Source organism: Zingiber officinale, chromosome 5B (genome assembly GCF_018446385.1).
Source record: "Zingiber officinale cultivar Zhangliang chromosome 5B, Zo_v1.1, whole genome shotgun sequence".
NCBI classification, from domain to species: Eukaryota; Viridiplantae; Streptophyta; class Magnoliopsida; order Zingiberales; family Zingiberaceae; genus Zingiber; species Zingiber officinale.
In genome coordinates, this window is record NC_055995.1 from 69768997 (window position 1) to 69794284 (window position 25288).

At 41.5% G+C, this 25288-nt stretch overlaps 1 protein-coding gene across 5 annotated transcripts in view; it reads right to left on the minus strand.

Annotated features, from left to right (window-relative positions):
- Positions 1-21792, minus strand: part of LOC121984499 — a 155727-nt gene extending 133935 nt beyond the window's left edge. For all 5 annotated transcript variants that reach the window (XM_042537444.1, XM_042537448.1, XM_042537442.1 and 2 more), the window contains exon 1: positions 21590-21792. The gene's annotated coding sequence lies outside the window, so the exon portion shown is untranslated. The remainder of the gene's footprint in view (positions 1-21589) is intronic.
- Positions 21793-25288: the final 3496 nt, after the last annotated feature.

The window sequence follows — 25288 nt, forward strand, 5'->3', positions numbered from 1 at the left end:
TCTTCCATCACGCGTCCATCCCTGGCCTTATACCATGACCAGTACCTCACAGCCGACCGGCGGTGCTCCTGGTCTTTGGTATTCGACCATGGAAAGTCGGTTCGATGAGGAGGACGCCTTGCGCCTCACTCGAACCTATGATATTCCTCCTGACCATCACATAGTGTTAGCCACACCGGCCGAGCGGCCACATGAACCGCCGCCCGGCACCGTTCTTTTCTTCCGAGACCAATTTTTGGCCGGACTGCATTTTCCACCTCACAAGTTCTTCTTACAAGTCTGCAATTATTATCGCATTCCGCTTGGCCAGGTAGTCCCTAACTCCATTAGGTTGTTGAGCGGAGTGATAGTCCTTTTTAAACTGAACCACATCCCCCTCGACCCTAAGATTTTTCACTACTTTTTTTATCCCAAACAAGCCGAGTGGGGTACCTTTGTTTTCCAGTCTAGGATAGGTTTCATCTTCTTCGATAGCATGCCGAGCTCCAACAAACATTGGAAGGAGCACTTTTTCTATATGCGTTTTCCCGAGCTGCCAACTTTTCACACCAAGTGGCAGACGGCGATGCCGGCGCAACCGGAGCTCGGCAGCTGAACGGCTGGTCGGCCAACGATATCACATCGACAAGCTGCTCCTTCCGGGAGTAATGTATATATTCGGCCTGTCTTCCACCTCGGTCGATCTGCCCTGCAGCATGAGTAAGCGCTTCTCATCCCTCTTTTTTCTTTTGTTCTAATTGATTTAATCTTTGTTTCTGCAGCTGAAGTTATGTGGCATGCTAAGGCGACCGATAAGCTCAAGTTGAAAGCCGCCCAGATTGAGACAGTGAAGAACAAGGAGGTCGCCGAGCGGGGCCTTGATCCAGCCGATCCAGCAACGGGCGGCACAGAACCTTCTAACCAAGCCGAGGCGGAGGGTCGTTCGGCCGATGATGTTCCGCTACTCACTCGGAAGCGCCGACCCACAGCCCGAGCGGGGCTTTGAGGCTCCGGTGTTGTCCGGGACGGTTTCCCTAGAGAGCACCCCAACACCGCATGGCTCTCCGAGGGCAAGCTCCGAGGTGCCGCCGTCCGCCCTTCAAGAACTCTGCGCCGTATCAGGCGTTTGGGTGAGCTTCCTTCCTCCTCCACCGGTGGGCCATCCGGTAAGGCCGATGCTTCTCAGAGCGAGCCGAGCGGCCGATTTAATTAAAACCGTTCTGCGCCTTCCTTCGGAGGTGTACATGGCTGCTGCTGATCGACCAATGGTCCCTGAGCAACAGATCACCTTGACGGGCCCTCTTGCCCAAGCTTGGGTGGATGCTCGGCGTCAAATAGCCAAGATGACTCCCGGGCAGCTCGGCGACAGCAACCTACAACAGGCCACCGGGGTATGCTCTTGGTCTTTGTTTACGTAATTGAATTACGTTCTTAACTCGTTCACATTGGTAGCGAACTGGGTGGCCGCAGGGGACAACCGATAACCGACGGCCGCTCTGGAGAAGGCCAAAAATTACTGGAAGCCGAACGGAAACGAGCTTCCGATTTGGCGAGCAAGGTCGTTCGGCTCGAAGCGATGGTCAAACAATGAGATAAGGAGATCAAGACGGCGACCACTCGGAAGCGCCAGGCCATTGATGACATGGACCGTATGAAGGTGGAGATCAGAGGGCTGGAGCAACGCATCAAGGATCTGGATGCTCTTCTGGCCACCGAGAAGGAGAGCCGCTCGGCCGATTTTCAAAGATTTGATGGAGATTTGAAGGATCTCCAAGATGCCAGCGACGCTGCCCACGCCGCACTCAAAGAGTATCAAGAAGGGGAGTCGGCTCGCTCTGACGAGGTGAGGAAGGCATTCATCCGCTCGGATGCCTTTGGGGAGAAGTTTATTGACAAGTTCTCCCTCACCTTTGAAGAGGCAATCAAAGCGGTTGTGGATCATTTAAAGGCCAAAGGCCACCTGCCCGCCGAGCTGACCATCCCTCCCGAGGACCTTGACGCATGAGGAGTGTTTCTTATGAATTTTTTTGTATCCCCGCCGTTCGGCCAAACTTATTTTTGCTGTAACTTTTTTGGTTAGCCCTGTGCTTAATAGATAATCTTTTCCTTTCCTTCAACTTTTGTTTTGGCAAGAAATTTTTCTCTCGTCATAACTAAAGTGTTCTTTAAAACTCCTCCGCTCGGCTGTCTTTAATAACGTCTTTCATCATGCGATTGAGCAGCCTCTCGGCATTAGAACGCCTTCGTTGGTATCGTAATTATCTTTAGTTCTCATTGACCAATCTTTGCTTTGTGCCTTACCCCAAGGGGTTTTCCGTATTTTTAGTCGCTCAGCCGTATGTTGGTCTTAACAACCGGGCTATCGTTGATTGTATCATGTGAACCTTATGCGGCTCAACTCTCGATATTTAACGGAGCTCGGCGGTCTTCCGACGGTTTAACGCGAGATATTTAACGTGACTCGACGGTCTTCGTCCTCGATATTTAACGCTTGAGGCTTCGACATCGCTCGATATTTCGTCTCTCTCGATATTTAACGTCGGAGCTCGACGGTGCCGATCGGCGTAACCCTTGGCCATCCTTTAATTAATTTCTACAAGGACAAAGGCGACTAGCATATACACAAAATGAGTTACATTAGCACCTTTCATCCAATTCGATAAGGTGGAGATGATTTGCACTCCACGGCCGCCCGCCTTCATCCTCCAAATAATATGCGCCCGAGCGAAGCCTCCAATTTGCCGACGTCGCCGACCGGCTTGACTTTCTTCCAGACAAGATCGCCGACCTGGAATGATCGGGGGATTACGCGGCGGTTGTAATTTTGCTTCATCCGTTGCCGGTATGCCATCAGCCGGACGGATGCCTTGGCTCTTTCTTCTTCGACCAGATCCAGCTCCATGTTCCTCCGCTCGGCGTTGCCCTCATCATAGCTTTGGATCTGAGCAGATTCGACTCCAACTTCAACAGGAATGACCGCTTCGCCGCCATACACCAGGTGGAAAGACGCCCGACATTTCATCTGGCCAGCTTCCTTCCACCCTTATCTCGATCAGAGCGTCGAGTTCCTCATTCGAAAGCGCCACCGTGTGTTGTCGTCCAGCCTCGTCCATTGTTTCCGATCGGATGCAGGAGCGTTCCCACAGACGGCGCCAAATTGATCCTGTCCGAATCGCCGAACCAAAGGACGCTGGGCACGTGGCGCGCTCCTATTCGATGGCGTAGGCCTTCGTCTGGTCGCACGAATCTCCGACGAACCTGCACAGAAGTCAGCTGGGAAGGGTTCCCGGCGGCGACCCTCCGACGCTCAAGTCAGGCAAGCAAACAGTGGAAAAGAGTGGCTCCAGAGATGTTTCACGCGTACCTCCGGCGGAGTATGAGGCTCTTTATATAGAGTGGTGAGAGAGTTCCTGCACGTCCACCGAGGCATATATATGTCCGTAACCCATGCCTCGGTATGTGCCTGTCAGAAAGCTTACCTGACGCTATACCGCTACAGTCCAATCATGCCCTGTCAGAAGATATTCCTGTCCCTCTATACCCATCACCAGCCGGAACGTCCATCCGGCCGGCTGGATGAAGGGCGTCGTCCGGACGACCCTCATCCCCTGTGCCAGCCGGGCGGCGCACCCATCATGTCCTGCTTGTCATTTACATTGATATGCTGGGGAGACTTCCGGGCGGGTGCTACGTAAGGATTGTTTAGCAGTATCACTTTCTCTTAGGTCTTCCGCTCGGCTCTTAGCTATTGTGTCAACTGAGCGTCGGAACCCCGACCCTGGTCAGGGTGCCTTTTGCTATTAGATGTTAATTGGTTGGCCGATCGGCCAACATAGGTCCGGTCGGCCCGCCTTTCTCTGGCGGACCCCCTAGCCCTTTAACCTCCACGTGGCATTGACCCCTCGTAATGGGGTCCCCTGCCTTGACAACCGGATTAGGCGCCAATGCGCTCCCTAAGTTGGATGCAAGATGGCATCAACAACAAAACTATGGTATGCCCTCACAATTAATACAGTAAGGTATTCACGTGGCCCGAAGTGGATACCACATGCAACCCCATTAATGAAACAGTATAATGCACCAATCATCAACATGATACATGACCACGTGTATCATATCTCACAAATAGAAAGGTTTTCTCTCCCCAGCGACTGACCTTCTGATAGCTGCCCTAATAAAACATAAACACATCAAACTAACATTCAGAAAAGATAAGAGGGGTAGGTAATGGATAGCTTAGCATAGTCTAGTCAGACAGACTATGCTTCTTTCGACTATACTTGAAGGGAAGACTTGTAATATGGAGGTTTCTTTTTGTCGCTACATGTCTCATAGGCCAAAAGTTGTGTTAATTTGTTGGTCAAAGTCAAAATGGGTCAAACCTAACCCAAGGGAAAGTTAACTTTGCTTAGATGGAACTCAGATCTAATTGAATGGGCTCAATACACTCATCCTCGTGATTAAAAGACAAGCCATTGATCATGTCTCAGTCTCAACTCCTAACCCAGACCCTACCTTAGTCTCGATGATAGACTCTATCTCAATCACAGACTCTATCTCAGTCTTAGCAACATACTCTCTCCCAGTCTCGGTGAGAGACTCCCTCTCAATCTTGATGAGAGACTCTCTCCCAGTCTCAACGAGAGACTCCCTCAGTCTCAACAACAAAATCTCTCCCAGTCTCAACAAGAGACCCTCTCTAAGTGTCAATGCAAACTCTATTTCAATCTCGGCAACATACCCTCTCCCAGTCTCAGCGACATACTCTATCTCATTCTCGGCAATAGACTCTTTCCCAATCTTGCCAAGTGCCTCCCTCTCAGTCTCGACGAGAGCCTCTCTTCTAGTCTCAGTGAGAGACCCTCTCCCAATCTCAGCGAGAGACCCTCTCTCAGTCTTAACGACAGACTCTACCTCAGTCTAAGTGAGAGGCACTCTCCCAATCTCAATGAGAGACCCTCTCTCAATATCAGCATGTAGAAGACTGTCTCTTAGTCTTGGCAAGATACGCTGGCTTAGTCTCGGCTCTCCCAATCTCGAAGAGAGACTCCCTCCCAATCTGAGTGACAGACCTATCTCAGTCTCAGCAACAAACTCCCTTTCGATCCTTGACGCAATCATCAGCATCATCTCAGTCTCTGTCCCAATCGCCAACGCTCTCCCTCAAAGGCGGATCTCGACATCATCTCAATCTCTATTTTCGATCTTGACCTTGAATATTCCCAAGGTCACTCCACATCGATGTCACTTTTTTCATCCTTAAGATAGGTCTACACCCTATATGGGCTCGCCAATAGTGATTGTGAATATTCTATGACATGTGACATCCTAAGATATAGCCAATGACTATCGGATCTAGTCTCATCGGCTCCCGCAATGATGATATTATGATTGACTGGAGATACTCTCCAGACAACTATCTAGACGCTCACGAAGGTAATGACAAAAAGTTCCGAATTCTCTTCAACTCTACCAGGTTATACTCTTTCTCCCCTTTTCCATTCTATAGATCACCTAAAGTAAACCATAACTTGAAAGTCAGAGTGGCCACAGGATCCATCCCTGATCAGTCTAATCCTTTCTTTGAGTGCATCTTAAGTCCTTTTACCCCTTTCATCGACAATCTTTGGAGCTCGCGTACGTCAACAAGTTTGTTCACTAGTGACTGCCCATGATATTTAGCTAACACAACTAACTTTACTAGATTTGGTGAATCAAAATTGACCATATTTCGTTTACCAAATGAAAGAAAAAAAGAGGAAAATTAAAGTGTTTTCAATAAGCATACGGGATCAGAAAGTAGAATGCAAACATAAACTGATTCGGCAAAGAAAGTTGCTAGATTATAGATATTTATTTGTTTATAGTTTTTAGGGTAATTTGGTCATTTTTCCTTTTCTATTTAGGGTTTAGGGTTTCTTAACTTAACTATATAAGGATTTATATTCTATATTTTTACTATGAATTTTGGATTCAATAATATGACTATCTTTTTCATTTTCTTAATTTCTACATGGTATTAAAGTGATTCTCCTTCTGTGACCTAATTTTTTTTGCTGCCTCCTGTTATTGCTTCCCATTGCTGCTGTTGTCTCCCACTACTACTGTCAATTTTGGTACCGATATCCTTTTCTATTGATTTCAGTGTCGACGCCTTATGCTACCGATTTTGGCACGGACATTTTTTTCTGTCGATTTTGGCATCAATGCCTTGTGCTGCTGATTTCAGCACTGACACTCTTTTCTATCGATTTTGGTGTCAACGCCCTGTGCTGTCGATTTTGGTGCCTACGTCATTTTCTACTGATTTTGGTACTGACGCCCTGTGCTGCTGATTTCTATGTCGACATCCTTTTCTGCCTTGGATTCTTCGTGTGACTACAGGTCATCCTGAGACCAGTTTTTGCGGATCATAAAAATGTATGTCCTTACAGTTTAGTTATTCTGAGCATTATCATTCTGTCATTGTGTTTGGTTGTACAAATGCTTCATGGAAATCTGATTCATATATGTTAGAGCAGTTTCAATAATTCTTTGCTTTACAACCCTCTGCCTTGTCAACTTCCTCTCATATAGGTTTGTCATCGTTTAGTATTTTAGGTATATCTTCATCCTTATGAATTTTGGACTCTAGTGCCTCCCATCATATGTCATCTAATTTATAATCTTTTATTTCTTTTTCTCCCGGTTCATCTATTATATTGTGACTGTTGATGGTACTCCTATGCCATTAATTGATATTGGTTCAATTGTTATATCTTGTTTATCTCTTACTAATGTTTATTATAATCTGAGTCTTACTTTAAATCTTGTTTCTTTTAGTCAATTATGTGAGTCTCTTTTGCTTCATCCAAATGTTATATTCAGAACCCGTAATCTTAGAGGCTGATTGGGACAATTTATAGGCAAGGAAGACTCTATATTTTAAGTTAACTCAAAGTACCAGAAGTTGTAGCTTCGAGTGTGAATTTATCATCTTTTCATCCAAGTCGTTCATCTTCTTATTTTTATTTATGGCACTCTCATTTAGGTCATGTTTCAACGTCTCATTTATAGTTTTTAGCTTCTACAGAAGTATTAGGACCTTTAAAAAGTTCTGATATTTCTGATTGTAGTGGTTGTAAACTAGCCAAATTTTTTACCTTACCATTTTCTAAAAGTCTTTATTTTTCTAAAAATCTTTCTTTTTCTTCTATTATATTGATCTTATCCATTCTAATGTGAGAGGACCCTCTCCTATTCCTACAAAAGGGGGGTCAAAGTATTATGTTTCATTTATTGATGATTGCACTCGTTACTTTTAGGTTTATCTTATGAAACATAAGTCTGATTATCTTAAAATTTTTAATAACTTTAGAGTTCTTGTGAAAACTCAACATTCTAGTGTCATAAAGTATTTTAGTTGTGATTTGGGTGGTGAATACACTTCGAATCAATTTTCACATTTACTTGCTTCTAATAGTACTACTCATCAAACCTCATGTACAGATACTCCTGAACAGAATGGTATGACTGAATGGGAATATATGCATCTTGTTGAAATAACCTGTTCATCTTTATTGTCTGCAGTGTTCCTAGTACCTTTTGGGGGGAAACAATCCTTATTGCTGCTCATGTCATTAATAGAATTCTAACCTCACACAATTCAGGCTTTTCACCTTTTGAAAAATTGTATGAGCATGCTCCTATCTATTCCTCTTTGTGTGTTTTTTGTTGTACTTACTTAGTCCTTCGTCCACATATAGAGCATAATAAGTTAGCCTCTCGGTCTGTTCTTTGTGTCTTTTTGGGTTATGGTATTAGTTAAAAAGGATATCATTGTTTTAATCCCATTAGTCAAAAATTGTATGTCTCTCGCCATGTTGTATTTCTTGAGCATATTTCATTCTTTTTTATTCATGTTAGTTCGCATAATATGACAAAGTCAGATTCACTTTGCATTGATCCTTTCAATACTAAGACTAAAGGAGATTCACCCACAGCTCCTACTAGTAGTTTCACTAAATCTGGTATTTTGGTTCCCGAGATATCCACTCCACATGCTCCTTCTTCTGCCACTACCCAATCATTTCCTAAGGTTTCGAATGATCCTTCTCTCCACTATCATCAATCCACTCGTGTTCGTAAGTCTACTAAATCACCATATTTTACTTACTCTTGTTATTCTCATTCTTTTGCTTCATTTGTTTCATCTATTCATTATCTTTTTGAGCATGTGTCCTATAGAGAAGATGTTTGTAACTCACTTTGGTAGAGTGTTATGGCTGAGAAACCAACTGCTTTGCATCAGACTCATACGTAGGATTTGATACCGTTGCCACCAAGAAAACACACTATTGGCTCTTGTTGGGTATATAAGATCAAAACTAAATCTAATGGATCTATCGAACAATACAAAGCTCGTCTTGTTACTAAAAGTCATTCTCAGGAGTATGACATGGATTATAAGGAAACATTTGCTCTCGTTATAAAAATGATGACTGTTCTTACTCTGATTACTGTTGCTTTTATTTGTCGATGGAGAATATTTCGGATGGATGTCAAGAATGCATTTTTAAATGGTGATCTTCATGAAGAAGTTTATATGACACCTCCTCCTAGTATTCCACACCAACCTGATAAAGTTTGCAGGCGTCATAAAGCATTTTATGGTCTCAAACAAGCACCTCGTGCTTGGTTTGAGAAGTTTTCTACAGTGATTACTTCGTTTGGTTTTCATCCTAGTAATCATGATTCAGCATTATTTGTCAGATGTATGAGTGCAGGTTGTATTCTTTTATCATTATATGTTAATGACATGATTATTACTGGTGTTGATTTTGATGGAATTGCTTCCTTGAAGTCTGAGTTGCTCGTTGTTTTACTATGAAAGATTTGGATTTATTATGCTACTTTTTAGGTATTGCGGTTGTTTATTCCCCAAAAAGTTATCTTTTATCCCAGTTAAAGCATATATCTGATCTGTTTGAGCATACTCGTCTTATGGATAATAGAGTCGTTGATACTCCTATTAAGACTAATGCTCGATATTCTCCATCTGATGGCTCACCTTTGGCGATCCTAGTTTGTACAGAACTATTGTTGGAAGCTTGGTTTATCTTACCATGATTCATCCAGATATTACGTATAATGTTCACGTGGTTAGTCAATTTGTCGCTGCACCAACTACAGTTCATTAGGCTGAAGTATCTTCGGAGTACTCAATTTCAAAGTCTTTTATTTATTCTACTTTGTCTTTGGAGATGCATGCATACTCTGATGTTGATTGGGTTGTTGATCCTACGGATCGTAAATCTACCACTGACAGATTACTTATTTATTTAAGCGGGATATTATATTATATATACTTATTTTTTTATAATTTTTAAGATAATTTGGTCATTTTTCTTTTTCTATTTAGGATTTCTGGATATAAATTTTAAATTTAATAATATGATTATCTTTTTCGTTTTTCTAATTTCTACTCAAGTCATAACTAGAAAAATACGAAAGGCAGGAATTTCTAAGTTGACAAACCTCAGAAAATCGATAAATAGGGATGATCTAATGGAATAAAATAACAAAGACAATATGGCTAGCTAGGCACGGCAATGAAACGTTTCCCCCGTAAAAATCCCTCCTCCCGTGATATTTGTGCCTATCGAAGCAGTCCAATCCTCCAATGTGCTAACAGCTTAATGTTGTCTCTGGGTAGCTTTTGGAGTATGCAAACTGATCGTCGAAGCTAGTGTTCGATACTATCTCCGTAAACGATATTGCTCCGCTACGGTGCTTAACGGATTGTTGCAATTCGTTCCCAAGATACAACGACGACGAACGTCTCGGAATCGTAGCACTCCGACTTCCGAGACCAGCGAACCTTTTAGTAGACTTCTTGGACTCTTGAATGCACAAGATGAGATGAATGCTTGAGGAAGAGAAGAGAAGATTGAGTGAGTATTCCATCATCTGGAGGGTTCTATTTATACTGAACGAAGAGGTTGAGTGTCCTTTGGGTGAGTGGATGTGTTCCTTGGGCTGGATCGATCTAGATCATCTATTCTGAAGGGTTGTAACCCTTCACCAAGCCCACTTCAATCTCATCCATCAGATCTGAGGAGTTGTGACCCTCAGATCCCGCCTATTGTCATCAGCCATCGGATCTGGATCCATTGATTCGATGCTTCAGATCAAATCTCATCCCAGGCTGTCAGATCGTTACTCTTTGCGATCCAACGCTCTAGATCGCATCACAAGCGATCCATCATATCTATTTGATCAACGTTGATCAACGGTAGCCATCCATTCCCTAAGTCAACTGTCCAGTCATCTCCCTTTGCCCACGAGGATGCCACGCAGGCACTACAAAGCGCCCATTGCGCACGTGCGCACGTGGCGGGTGGCGGGCTCACAGGTGCGAGCACCTGCTCGCCCTGGGCTAAGGGGTCACCTGTCCTTTTATTTTTTGTATTAACTCCATTAACACATCTTCATTAATAAGTAGAGAATACACATCGAGAATTTCCGATGTGGGACTATTCTCCTATGCACTTTATTAATGAATAACAAATGTTATTTTGGGTTGACTTTAAACATTAATTTCTCATTCACCCTTAATCGGTTTTGAGCAAATTAATAGTCTAAATCTATCTACGCGAATCGTAGATTTCAATTTTGAAGTCAATTATGACTTTCAACAATTGATGACTTCCTTCCTCTAAATCGTTTTGGTCCATTTAAGGCCCCAATATCCAACAATCCCCCACATGAATGGAAATTAATGCAATGCGTGTATGCATGCTGACATTTTACAAGAGTCCAATCGATAAGTCACTGCATCGGGAGAGGTAGCTTGTGGCTTTGAACCTTCCGTAGTGAAATGCTATCGAGTATACTAGGCTGCGCAATGAACGTGATGTCTTGAACTGCTCAGCTGTTGGTGTATACTTAGACAATAACACCCACACAGAGATCTATCTCACCTATTTTAGGTTCTCATGGTTGGTTCCGTTTCGGCCATGGATACCATCTTGGATTCATGAGTGTTTCATTGAAGCGGCCTGTCTTCACACTCACATATGTGACACTTCTATCAAGAGTATCCTGCCATACTCCACCTTATCAGGTATAGAAGTCACTAAAAGCATAAGCTTAACCTCACTACATGAGGTAGGACAGCACAAATTCATCCTAGGATTGGGATAGAGATAAACTATCTAATGTGCTGGACCACAACTTCTGTAACTTCGTTGTCCCATTGAACCAAGATCTTGGGATCTCCAGTCAACAAGGTTGGGTTACAGCTACAGTTGTAGATTTTTAATCTCATTCCTCTTGATGAGCAGTATACTTGATCTCGACTCAACCCCTTCGTTAGAGGATCTGCCAAATTATCTTTGGACTTAACATAGTCGATTGCAATCACTCCATTCGAGATCAACTGCCTAATGGTATTATGTCTACGACGTATATGTGGTGACTTCCCATTATACATATTACTCTATGCCCTTCCAATCGCCGATTGACTATCACAGTGGATTAGTACGGCAGGCACAGGTTTCACCCAGCTAGGAATATCTTCCAAGAAATCCGCAGTCATTCAGCTTCCTCAGCTGCTTTGTCTAGTGCTATAAACTCGGATTCCATAGTTGACGGAGCAATGCAAGTTTGCTTAGTGGATTTCCAAGATACTGCTCCCCCACCGATCATGAATACATATCCACTAGTGGATTTGAAGTCTTTTGTATCTGATATCAAATTAGCATCACAATATCCTTCCAATACAGCGGGATATTTTCCATAATGTAATCCATAGTTCATAGTATATTTCAAATATCTGAGAACTCGCATCAATGCTTTCCAATGGGTGTCGTTTGGATTACTCGTAAAACGACTCAGTTTGTTGACCGTACAGGCAATATCCGGACGTGTGCAGTTTGTGAGATACATCAAACTGCCTATTATCCGAGAATATTCCAACTGCGATATGGTCTCACCATGGTTTTTTGCTAAGTGTTGACTTAGATCCATAGGTGTTTTCACTGTAGATAGATCGTACGCATTGAATTTTTTCAATACAGATTCTATATAATGGGATTGTGTTAAAACTATCCCTTCTGATGTCCTGAGAATTTTAATTCCCAATATAACATCTGCTTGACCCATATCTTTCATATCAAAATTTCTGGTCAACATTTTCTTTGTAGTCATGATTACATCATGATTACTGCCCATTATTAACATGTCGTCTACGTATAGACAGACAATTACATAGCCTTCAGGTATGTTTTTGACATAAATGCATTTGTCACATTCATTTATTCTGAATTTGTTTGACAACATTACTTTGTCAAATTTTTCGTGCCATTGTTTAGGCGCTTGCTTAAGTCCGTACAACGACTTAACAAGTCGACACACCTTTTTCTCATTTCCAGGAGCCATGAACCCTTCGGGTTGCTCCATATAAATTTCTTCTTCCAACTCATCATTTAAGAATGCAGTCTTAACATCCATTTGATATATTTCAAGGTCATACAGTGCTGCAATGGCTATTAGCACTCGTATGGACGTAATCCTTGTCACCGGTGAGTATGTATCGAAGTAATTAAGGTCTTCCTCTTGCTTGTACCCCTTGGCTACAAGTCCGCCTTATACTTGTCAATTGATCCATCGCCTTTATACTTACGTTTTAGTATCCACTTACAACCTAATGGTTTATTACCGAAGGAAGGTCTACTAATTCCCAAGTATGATTATTCATGATAGACTCAATTTCACTATTGATGCCTTCTTTCCACATTGGGGCATCGGGTTGAGCTTCACTTAATGCTCTTTTCTCGTCATGGAAATCCCGAATCACTCATGCCACCGGCTCCGTGCTACGGATTGTGGCTCTTCACTTGATCGTCAATAGTCCTTTTATAACAGCTAAGTTCGGTAACGTCATTTTTGTTTGAACTTCCGTTGTTATCACTTTCAACGTTTCCCTTTTTATTTGGGAATACGTTTTCAAAGAATATCGCATTTCGAGATTCTATGGTTGTTCCCACATGTATATCAGGAATGTCTGATTTGTGAACTAGGAAACGATATGCACTACTATTATGGGCATATCCGACAAATATCGCATCGAACGTTTTAGGTCCGATCTTTACTTGCTTTGGTTTAGGTACTTCGACCTTTGCCAAGCACCCCCACACTTTCAGGTATTTGTACGATGGCTCACGGCCTTTCCATAGTTCATATGGAGTTTTATCATTTTTCTTATGAGGGATTCTGTTGAGAATGTGATTTGCCGATAATATTGCTTCCCCCCACAAGTTTTGAGGTAAGCCTGAATTTATCAACAAGGCATTCATCATTTCTTTTAGTGTCCGATTTTTACGTTCGGCAACACCGTTTGATTGAGGTGAGTAAGGTGCCGTTGTTTGATGGATAATGCCAGATTCTGTACAAAATTCATCAAACAGTGCACCATATTCTCCACCTCTATCGCTTCGAATTATTTTAATTCGTTTGTCAAGTTGGTTTTCAACTTCTGTTTTATAGGTTCCGAACGCCTCTAGGGCTTCGGTGTAGTCATCGATAAAAGTAATAAAATATTTTTTACCTCCTCTAGTTTGCACAAATTTCAAGTCACATAGATCACTATGTATTAACTCTAGAGGAGTTGTCGTCCTTTCCACCGAATGAAAAGGTAGTTTCGTCATTTTCGCTTCCACGCACACTTCACATTTTAGTGTTCCGTCAACATTGACGTTTGGTAATAAATTTAATTTGACGAGACGTTTGAGAGTATTATTATTCACATGTCCGAGTCGATCATGCCATAAATTAAAACACTCAACAACATAGCTGGAAGCATTTATTTTATTACCATCGAAATTTCGGAGTACAGGCATTACAACCATTTTGAATAGACCCTTTTCTAGGTACCCCTTTCCTACGAAGACACCATTCTTCGTAAGTACAAAGTTCGATCGAACACTAGCCTAAATCCGCCTTGACCAATGCCCTCAAACTAGGTTCTTACGATGTCGGAAATGGAGTACATCAATGAGTGTTAGCTCCTTTCCTGACGTCATCTTCGAACAACTTTTCCGAGTCCAACAATTGGCGGCTCGTGGAATTACCCATATGAGCTTCTGCCATTTATCGGAGTATACTTGGAGAACATCGCTTTATCGAACAGATATGTTAGTTGCTCTATCAATGAATCACCGCTTGAGTTGGTATCCACCAAGTTGGCTTCAAATACAACCAGTGAGATCCAAGTCTCAAGAGAGGTTGCGACATGATTCGCAACATCCTTCGCCATGTTGGCTTCTTTGCGTGCCCAGCCCTTGATAGGTGTCCACAGCCTTTCTAGCGGTAGAGCCTTTGAACTCTTTGCTTGAGCCTTCCTTTGCCGCCGCTTTGCTCCGCTCGGGTGTGGACATTTCATCTATAGTCCGCTTGGTTCCTCCGGAGTCGGATAACTTTCGATTATCCTCTTCTATTCGTAGCCTCGGGATCAGGTCTTGCGGCCCTATTTCCTTTTGCTTGTGCTTTAGGTAATTCTTGAAATCCTTCCATGACGGAGGGAGCTTCTCAATTACCGCAGCATCTGCGAATGTCTCGTTCAGCTTCATGCCTTCGGCGTCCAGATCATGCAGTATTAATTGCATATCTTGGACTTGAGATGAGACGCTTTTGAGTCCACCATCTTGAAATCCGAAACCGACCGACGATGAATTTCATCAATTTCGGTCTTGTATTTCTTCTCAAGGGATTCCCACAAAGATTTTGCCATCTCCAGAGAACAATATACGTTATATAACATGTTGTCAAAGGCGTTGAGTATATAATTGCGGCACAGAAAATCTCCATGAGACCACGCATCGCTAGCAGCCTTACTTCCTTCCGTAGCGGCTGGCGTGTCTTCGCACAAAAATCGTACAAGGTTTAGCGTTGTTAGATAAAACAACATCTTCTGTTGCCATCTTTTGAGGTCCGGTGAATTTCTCGGCTTTCTACGCTTGGAATGGTTGTCGAATGTAACGGGGCCGGAACTAACGGTCGGCCTGTCGCTAATGGTAGCCATCATGAAATATCGCTGTTCGTTGTCTCGGTAGCTTCGGAGTATGAAACTTATCGTCGAGGATAGTGTCCGACACTATCTCCAACGATATTACTCCGCTTCGGTTAACGGTTGTTGCAATTGCTCCCAAGATACAACGATGAACATCCGGAATCGTAGACTCCGACTCGAGACCAGCGAACCTTTTAGTAGACTTCTTGGACTCTTGAATGCACAAGATGAGATGAATGCTTGAGAGAGAGAAGATTAGAGTGAGTATTCCATCATCCGATTCTATTTATCTTGAACGAAGAGGTTGAGTGTCCTTTGGGTGAGTGGATGTGTTCCTTACTGGATCGATCTAGATCATCTATTCCGAAGGGTTGTAACCTTCACCAAGCCCACTTCAATCTCATCCATCGATCCGAGGAGTTGTGACCCTCGATCCCGCCATGTCATCGCCACCGATCTCGGATCCATTGATTCGATGCGATCAAATCTCATCCCCGGTTCATCCAGTTACTCATGATCCAACGCCTAGATCGCATCACAAGCGATCCATCATATCTATTCGATCAACGCTGATCAGCGTTGATCACGGTAGCCATCCATTCCTAAGTCAACTGTCCAACATCTCCCTTTGCCCAGTATGCCGTAGCGGAGCACAGCGCCCATGCACGTGCGCACGCCGTGGCGGGTCGGCTGGCAGAGCGCAGCCACGCCGCGGCTAAGGGTCACCTGTCCTTTTATTTTTTGTATTAACTCCATTAACACATCTTCATTAATAAGTAGAGAATACACATCGAGAATTTCCGATGTAGGACTATTCTCCTATGCACTTTATTAATGAATAACAAATGTTATTTTGGGTTGACTTTAAACATTAATTTCTCATTAACCCTTAATCGGTTTTGAGCAAATTAATAGTCTAAATCTATCTACGCGAATCGTAGATTTCAATTCAATTACGACTTTCAACAATTGATGGCTTCCTTCCTCTAAATCGTTTTGGTCCATTTAAGGCCCCAATATCCAACAATCCCCCACATGAATGGAAATTAATGCAATGCGTGTATGCATGCTGACATTTTACAAGAGTCCAATCGATAAGTCACTGCATCGGGAGAGGTAGCTTGTGGCTTTGAACCTTCCGTAGTGAAATGCTATCGAGTATACTAGGCTGCGCAGTGAACGTGATGTCTTGAGCTGTTGGTGTATACTTAGACAATAACACCCACACAGAGATCTATCTCACCTACTTTAGGTTCTCATGGTTGGTTCCGTTTCGGCCATGGATACCATCTTGGATTCATGAGTGTTTCATTGAAGCGGCCTGTCTTCACACTCACATAGGTGACACTTCTATCAAGAGTATCCTACCATACTCCACCTTATCAGGTATAGAAGTCACTAAAAGCATAAGCTTAACCTCACTACATGAGGTAGGACAGCACAAATTCATCCTAGGATTGGGATAGAGATAAACTATCTAATGTGCTGGACCACAACTTCTGTAACTTCGTTGTCCCATTGAACCAAGATCTTGGGATCTCCAGTCAACAAGGTTGGGTTACAGCTACAGTCGTTTTTAGTTGTAGATTTTTAATCCCATTCCTCTTGATGAGCAGTATACTTGATCTCGACTCAACCCCTTCGTTAGAGGATCTGCCAAATTATCTTTGGACTTAACATAGTCGATTGCAATCACTCCATTCGAGATCAACTACCTAATGGTATTATGTCTACGACGTATATGTCGTGACTTCCCATTATACATATTACTCTATGCTTTTCCAATCGCCGATTGACTATCACAGTGGATTAGTACGGCAGGCACAGGTTTCACCTAGCTAGGAATATCTTCCAAGAAATTCCGCAGCCATTCAGCTTCCTTAGCTGCTTTGTCTAGTGCTATAAACTCGGATTCCATAGTTGACCGAGCAATGCAAGTCTGCTTAGTGGATTTCCAAGATACTGCTCCCCCACCGATCATGAATACATATCCACTAGTGGATTTGGAGTCTTTTGTATCTGATATCCAATTAGCATCACAATATCCTTCCAATACAGCGGGATATTTTCCATAATGTAATCCATAGTTCATAGTATATTTCAAATATCTGAGAACTCGCATCAATGCTTTCCAATGGGTGTCGTTTGGATTACTCAGAAACGACTCATTTTGTTGACCGTAATATCCGGACGTGTATACAGTGTGAGATACATCAAACGCCTATATTATCCGAGAATATTCCAATCGATATGGTCTCACCATGATTTTTGCTAAGTGTTGACTTAGATCCATAGTGTTTTCACTAGAGAGATCGCACGCATTGAATTTTTTCAATCAGATTCTATATAATGGGATTGTGTTAAACTATCCTCGATGTCCCGAATTTTAATCCTAATATAACATCTGCTTGACCCATATCTTTCATATCAAAATTTCTGGTCAACATTTTTGTAGTCATGATTACATCATGATTACCGCCCATTATTAACATGTCGTCTACGTATAGACAGACAATTACATAGCCTTCAGGTGTGTTTTTGACATAAATGCATTTGTCACATTCATTTATTCTGAATTCGTTTGACAGCATTACTTTATCAAATTTTTCGTGTCATTGTTTAGGCGCTTGCTTAAGTCCGTATAACGACTTAACAAGTCGACACACCTTTTTCTCATTTCCAGGAGCCATGAACCCTTCGGGTTGCTCCATATAAATTTCTTCTTCCAACTCACCATTTAAGAATGCAGTCTTAACATCCATTTGATGTATTTCAAGGTCATACAGTGCTGCAATGGCTATTAGCACTCGTATGGACGTAATCCTTGTCACCGGTATGTATCGAAGTAATTAAGGTCTTCCTCTTGCTTGTACCCCTTGGCTACAAGTCTGACCTTATACTTGTCAATTGATCCATCAGCTTTATACTTACGTTTTAGTATCCACTTACAACCTAATGGTTTATTACCAGAAGGAAGGTCTACTAATTCCCAAGTATGATTATTCATAATAGACTCAATTTCACTATTGATAGCTTCTTTCCACATTGGAGCAGAGAGAGCTTCACTTAATGTTCTTGGTTCCATTTCTATGTGAAAGTCATGAAATCCCCTGAACGATTTCTCAACTCTAGCTCGCTTTATCACTACGTGGCTCTTCACTATGTCCTTTTAAGCTTAAGTTCGTAACGCCATTTTGTTTGAACTCCGTTGTTATCACTTTCAATGTTTCTTTTATTTGGGAATACGCCAAAGAATATCGCATTTCGAGATTCTATGGTTGTTCTCCATACGATATCGTGAATATCCTCGATTTGTGAACTAGGGAAACCATATGCACTACTATTATGGGCATATCACGCACGACGTTATTATCCGTAACGTTTTAGGTCCTTCATCTCTACTTTAGGTACTCGTCGACCGCCAAGGCCCGCGACATAGTCTCATATGGATCGACTATAGTGCCTTTCATATGGATTTCGAGATCTCGCTTCTCGTTTATATGTTTCCCCACAAGATGTGTCGATCAACATATGTATCGCTCAAGTCTTTGGCTGCAATTCATTTACAAGCTCGCAATCTGCTTTCGAGGGTGAGAGCAGTGTTTTCACGCCATAATTTCCGTTATAAAATTCATCAGAGGCCTGTTATGATGATATATTCTGCGGTTGAAATTCATCAAACTAAGAAGTTGGCACCACCGTTTCTCAACCACTGTCGCTCGTAATAGGTTCTTGTTGCCTTTACCTAGGTCTGAAAGGTCTCGACAGGCGTAACGCCTCTACGACGTATACTTAAAAGACATAATGAGATACTTTGTGCGATCAGTACCTCCTCATATCGATAAAACACTAGAAATCCATAGATCACCAGTATTGCAAACTCACAGATAAGGTTAGTTGTGCCGATCAAGGGTTGTGTGTGACGCTCGTCAACACACGCTGGTGGTTAAATGGTATTATCATTAGTCCCTCGCTCCACGCAACACTTGGAGTGCCGTTGGATAAATGATCAACAACGATGAGACATAGTATAGCATGTTTTATAAAACACTAATCGAGTCAACGAGACAACCATATACAACGAGTATGCATATGAATACCATCCCATTTTAGACCCTCGGAAGGCATAGTAGGGTGGAACAAATGTTGCAGCTAGTGTTCACTTTCCTAAATTTAACTTACAGTGAGTGTTACGAAGTACGCCCAAACCTTAAGAACAAAGTAAGTATCATCCTGGAGGCTACCAATGATCGGGCTTGTCTGCGCTGAAGTCTCCTAGAGTCAATGTGGCGGAGCGTCGTGGAGTACCCTATTAGAGGCCATTTATCATCTTCGGGGCGAATTCACATATAGATCTCGTCAACATATATTTAGTTTGAACTTATATGAATGAACATACGCTTTGCTTATCCGTATTGGCTTAGAGAGCGGAGTAACCACAATGAGGATTGGTCCAAGGTTGGTCGCGAACAGGCGAGTTGTATCCACCAAGTTTGCAAGCTGCAAGTGGCTTAATACAACAGCAGAGAGAGGTTGTCATACATGATTACACATGATTCGCCCTTGGCATCTTGGCCCGGCTTTTTAGCTTGATAGTCCGTCCCTTTGAAGGCTGCCGCCCACAGCTTCCAGTTGTCAGCTAGCGAGGCGCGGAACTACTTGAGCCTTTCTGCGCTGGAATTCCTGGTCATTGGCGCTTCAAGTACAGTGCCGAACACTCTTCTAGTCCGCATCAGGAGTCGGGACGTCAACCACATGCTTCATTCATAGCCTTATTGAATGCCGTAGCCTAGTAGGCTCTTGCTTGCTTAAAGGTGCTAAACCTGTAATCGAACTTGACTTGAGGGAGCTTCTCAATTACCGGCGAATGTCTCGCGATCAGCTGACATGCCATGCTAAGTTCGCTTCATTCGCTTGTTCGAGATCATCGGACGGATGGACATCATGTGCGATTGAGTAGCACCACTTGAAATCCCCAGATGAAACATAGCTTGTCCATCCCTCTTGATTTCTTCTCGATCGAACACCAAGTCTCAATGACGTTATAATCGGCACCAATTGTCCGGTCTTGTCTTCGAAAATACAGCACTTCGATGTAGTGCTTCGCGTCGTGTGGCCGTGTCTGTAATAATTGCGACGGAAATCTCATCACGATAGGACCACATCGCTTTTACTTTTCGTGCGGTAGCGGTACCGTAGCGTAGCCTCGTTCGAACTTTGAGAGGTTTAGAGTGTAGATTGGTTACTTTTGTAGGTGGCAGGAAGTTAGTTCGGTAGAAATAGCCGGAATGGCGTTCGGGCAGTAGGGCCGATTAGTAGCCATATAGCGGTTTGGAAATATCGGGTCGGGTAGCTTGGTTTACGAAATATCGTTTATGTTGTTGTCTCGGGGGTCGGCTAGTGTTCCGAACTCGGCATCGTCGAGGCATACGATATTTCTCGCTCGTTAGCAGTTATTGTTGATCGATTCCGAATCTCGACTGATCTCGGACTAACTCGTAAATGTACTCCTATTAGAGCGACTTTGACTTCTTCGACTGACTGAATGCTGAGATGATGCTTGAGGAAGGAAAGAAGATCGGTATGAGTATTCCATCCAGTAGGGTTATTTATCCGAGAGGGGTTCTATTCTCACGAGAGTCGAGGTCCTTTTGGTGAATGTTTTCTCAATGGGGTCGATCTGAGTCATCATCTCTAAGGGTTCAGTAACCTTCACCACAAACTTCAACAATCCATCCATCGAGATGCGAGAGAGTGCGACCCCCGTGATCCGCGCCTAATAATCATCATCATCATGCACCATTGCCATCCGTGGATCCAGATCGTCTGATGCGTCATCCGCGCTGCTGCTGTCCGCGACTACCTGGCTATGATGCGAATTATCCATCTATTATCCCATCATATGATCAACCAGAGATCAACCAGAGTCATCATTCATTCCTAAGTCAAGCGTGGATGGCCGGCGGTCATCCCACCATCCCTTCCTTACGTGGCAGTACTACTACTAAGGCACTCTACTTACTTTGCGCACGTGGAGCTCTCGGTTAATGCATCTGCACCTCGAGACACGCCCGGGCCTCCGGGCCATCCATCATCTTTTATTTTTAAACCCGTGGTAACTTGGGTTAATGAGATCGGAACATACATGATTCCGAACTTCCGCGATACATATTATCGCTTTAATGAATAACAAATATTATGGGTATGTTTTTAAGCATTATTTCTCATTTCATTATTTCTGTCGGTTTTGGAGATATTAAGTCAATTCTGTACATGTATCTAAGTTCGATTTGATTAAGTAACTCGACAATTTACACTCGATATTTCGGATATTCCTTTTTCCTTGGTCATCCATCGTTTTGGTGATACCATTTTAAAGCTAAAGTCGATATCAAAACTTATTGAGAGCCCTCAAAATCCAAACCCACAAGAAAAAACGTCAAAATTAATTAAGAACCGACTTTTGAACGAAGCGAGGAACCTTTAACCACGAAATCAACTTGAGTAAAAAATATCTAAACAAATATATAACAAGAGCAAACAAATTAATTAATCTCGCACCTGATCAAGAAACTCCCTCCTATCGACCGTTTCAAAGCAACTCTTCTGCCACTGCTGCCTCTTGGACTCCTTTCCGGCTTTCCGCCAGTCTCGCGACGAGCGCGGAGTTACTGCGAACCAGAACCTTAATTTTTGTACGCTCGCGAGCGAGCAGGATGGAGAACGATAACTAACGTCGCCCACTCACTGTCGATCGATATATTGGCCGGAGATAATTATAAAATTGTAACATTTTAAATAGCAGTCGGACGAGGCAGCTGTCAGTCTGCTACTTCCTCGGCTGCATTGAATGGCCGCTTGGTTCGGGCCCCTTGACCCGTACGTGAAAGAGAACGACATGTTTAGGATAACCGAAATTTTGAACCTACGAACCATAATTTAAAATTATGGGGTATACTATAATATCACTATCACAAAAAAATAAAAAATACATAACTTTTATAAATTTTTCCTAATCGTCATAAACCCAAAAGTAACTTTATATTAATATAAAGTGTCACTAATTTAGACGTCATTATCTACCTTTTTTATTTATTATATTTATTTATATACTATCATAAATATATACTTATAATATACATATTAATTAATTTATTAATAATATATAATAATTTTATTTAATAATTTTTAATAAAATTAGTCATTTTTAGCTGTTTTACAGATTTAAAAAAATTAATTTTTAAAAAAATATTTAGCCCATTTAATTTTGATATTTAAAAAAAAATAATGTAAGGCTCACCGCTAAATAATTTTGCTTAATCCAGCATCCAAATTTGGATGTTGGATTCTTGGATTTAAAAAATTCACTAACCTAATTATAATGCTATTGGGTTCACAAAACCCAACTTCTTAGATTTTGTGAACTTAACATTGCAGTTACCATTATAATTTCGCTAGTTATAATTCCATATAAAGTAAGAGGACGTTTGGTTCTTTCCTAGGAATAAGAATAGGAATCGGAACGAGAATCATAGTATTATGGAATGAGAATGAGTATTGGATATCACTTTTAAAAGCAATGTTTGGTTAGTTGAATATTTTCTATTGGAATAAATCAAAATTTTCTTTTTTTACTTTTAAAGGAAAATAAGAGAAAAAATTAGATGTGAGAGAAAGTTGAATGTGAAAGAAAAATATGATGAGAGAGAATGATGAGAGAGAAAATATGATGAGAAAGAATGAAGAGAGAGAAAGCGTGATGAGATAAAATGAGGAAAGAAAGTGTGATGAGAGAGAGGATGATGATAGAAGATGAGAGAGAAAATATGATAAGTGAGAAAATATGATGAGAGAGGATGAAGAGAGAGAAAGTGTAATGAGGAAAAAAATGTGTGTGATGAGAGAGAAAGTATAATGAGAGAGAAAGTATGATGAGAAAAAATAGCAAAGCGAATATGATGAGAGAGATTGAGGAGAGAGAAAGTATGATTAAAGAGAAAGTGTATAGAGAAAAAAAAATGTAGAGAGTGTAATGGGAGAGATTGAGAAGAGAGAAAGTGTGATGAGATAAAAAACATAATGAGAGAGAAAGTGTAATGAGAAAAAAGAGAAAATAGAGAGTGATGTGAGAGATTGAGGAGAGAGAAAATATGATGGCAAAAGGCGAATACGCTCGCCCCCAGCGCCCCCGTCAACCCGTCTCAGGGCCAACACGGAGGAGGTAAATCACGAGCAGCTACTAGCCTTTGGAATAGTGACTAACACATAAGGGAGACATTTACCTCGATTTTATCGAGATTTGAACCCCAGACCTCATGATGGTAACACCTCATGGGCTAGCCACTAGAGCGTCCCGAGAGGACAGAGAGAAAGTATGATGAATGAGGAAGTATGATGAGAGAGAAAGTGTGATGAGACAAAAAAAAGAGGGAAGAAGTGTGATGGAAGAGATTAAGGAGAGAGAAAGTGTGATGAGAGAGAAAGTGTAATGAGAAAAAATGAAGAAAGAAAGTGTGATGAGTGAGATTAAGGAGAGAGAAAGTGAGTGATAAAATGAGGAGAGAGAAAATACGATGAGAGAATAAGAAGAGAGTGTTGGTTGCTACTCGGAAAGCCTATAGGTTCCACTGTACAAAAATTTTTAATTCCATTAAATATTAATCAAAAGGTCAGTCTTGGCGTGGCGAATGGCACATGGCCTTCTTGGATATGGGAGCAACCACCACGACTAGACAAAACCTTTAATAGAAGCTAATATTTAATTTCCTAAAATAACTTTAGGTTAACCAAGAGAACAATCAAATCACAGGAAAAGAAAGAAACAAAAGAACACAACTTGAAAAACATATTGAAATACTAGAGCGTAAGCCTCTTGTATTTGGTATTATTTCCATAAATAACTAGCATGATGCGGAAATAGAAATTACTAGTTATACCTTGTAGAAAACCTCTTGATCTTCTACCATATTCCTCTTCTAACCTCGGACGTTGTGTGGGCAGCGATCTACCAAGATGAGAAACCACCAACCACCTTCTTCTTCTCAGCAAGGTTAGGAAGAACTTTACCAAAGAAGAAAATCAAAATACTAACTCCAAGAGATGCTAGCTTTCTCTTCTTCTTCTTCTCCAAGTAGTATCCATTACCACAAGAACTCCAAGAGAGATGAAGTATTCACAAGAGGAAGAGAGGGAGAGGGTAATGGCCACAACACGGAGAAAAACAATAGAGTCTTGTGAAGGCACCCTCACCCTCTTTTATATTCCTTGGCCTAGGCAAATTAGAAATTTAATTACAATAAAATTTCCTTAATTTCCTTGACATGATTTATTTGAATAAAATAAAATTTCCCAAATAAACTCTAATGGCAGCCACATCAAGAGGAAGTAAATTGGACAAGTTTTAATCAAAAATCAAAACTTTTCTTATTTGTTTCGGAAATAAAATTTCTCTAAAAAATCTCTTCATGGTTAATAAAAATATCTATAATTTTAATTTTATTAACATGTGAATAATTTTAAAGAGAAAATAAAAACTCTCAATCTACAATAAGGAAAGAGATCTAATCTCTTTCTTTAATCTTTAAATCTTTTACAAGAGATATTTTAATTTTAATTCTCTTTAAATTATATCTTCCACATAATAATAAAATCTAAAATTAAATTTCTTTTTATTTAGCGGCCCTACCTTTAGTAGGCCGAGCTTATAGCTTAGCCCTATAAACTCCTAGCTTGGTTGGCAACCTCAGGTGGGTATAGAAGGTGGTATATGTGGGTATAGTACTCTATAAATAAGAGGCTACGATAGGGACCGAGGAGAGGAAATTGTTTTGGTCTTCCGATAAAATTAAGCATCCGTAGTTACAACTAATTTTATCGATGATAATTCATTCCACTAGAGAACTATCATTGAACTACGATCCCAAATTACATTTTGGGCTCCTTCTTATTATGAGTGTGTTAGTCTCCGTGTTTAAGATATCGAATGTCCACTAATTAAGTGAGTTCGACAACTCATTTAATTAATATCTAAGTCCAAGAGTAGTACCACTCAACCTTATTATCATGTGGGACTAAGTCCACTGGTTTAACATGACAATCTTTATGAGCTCCTCTTGAGGACATTATCAACCTAGTATCACTAGACAGCTTTCTTCTATAATCAACAACACACACTAGGTGATACCATTTCCCAATTTATCGGGTTTATTGATTCATCGAACTAAATCTCACCCATTGATAAATTAAAGAAATAAATATCAA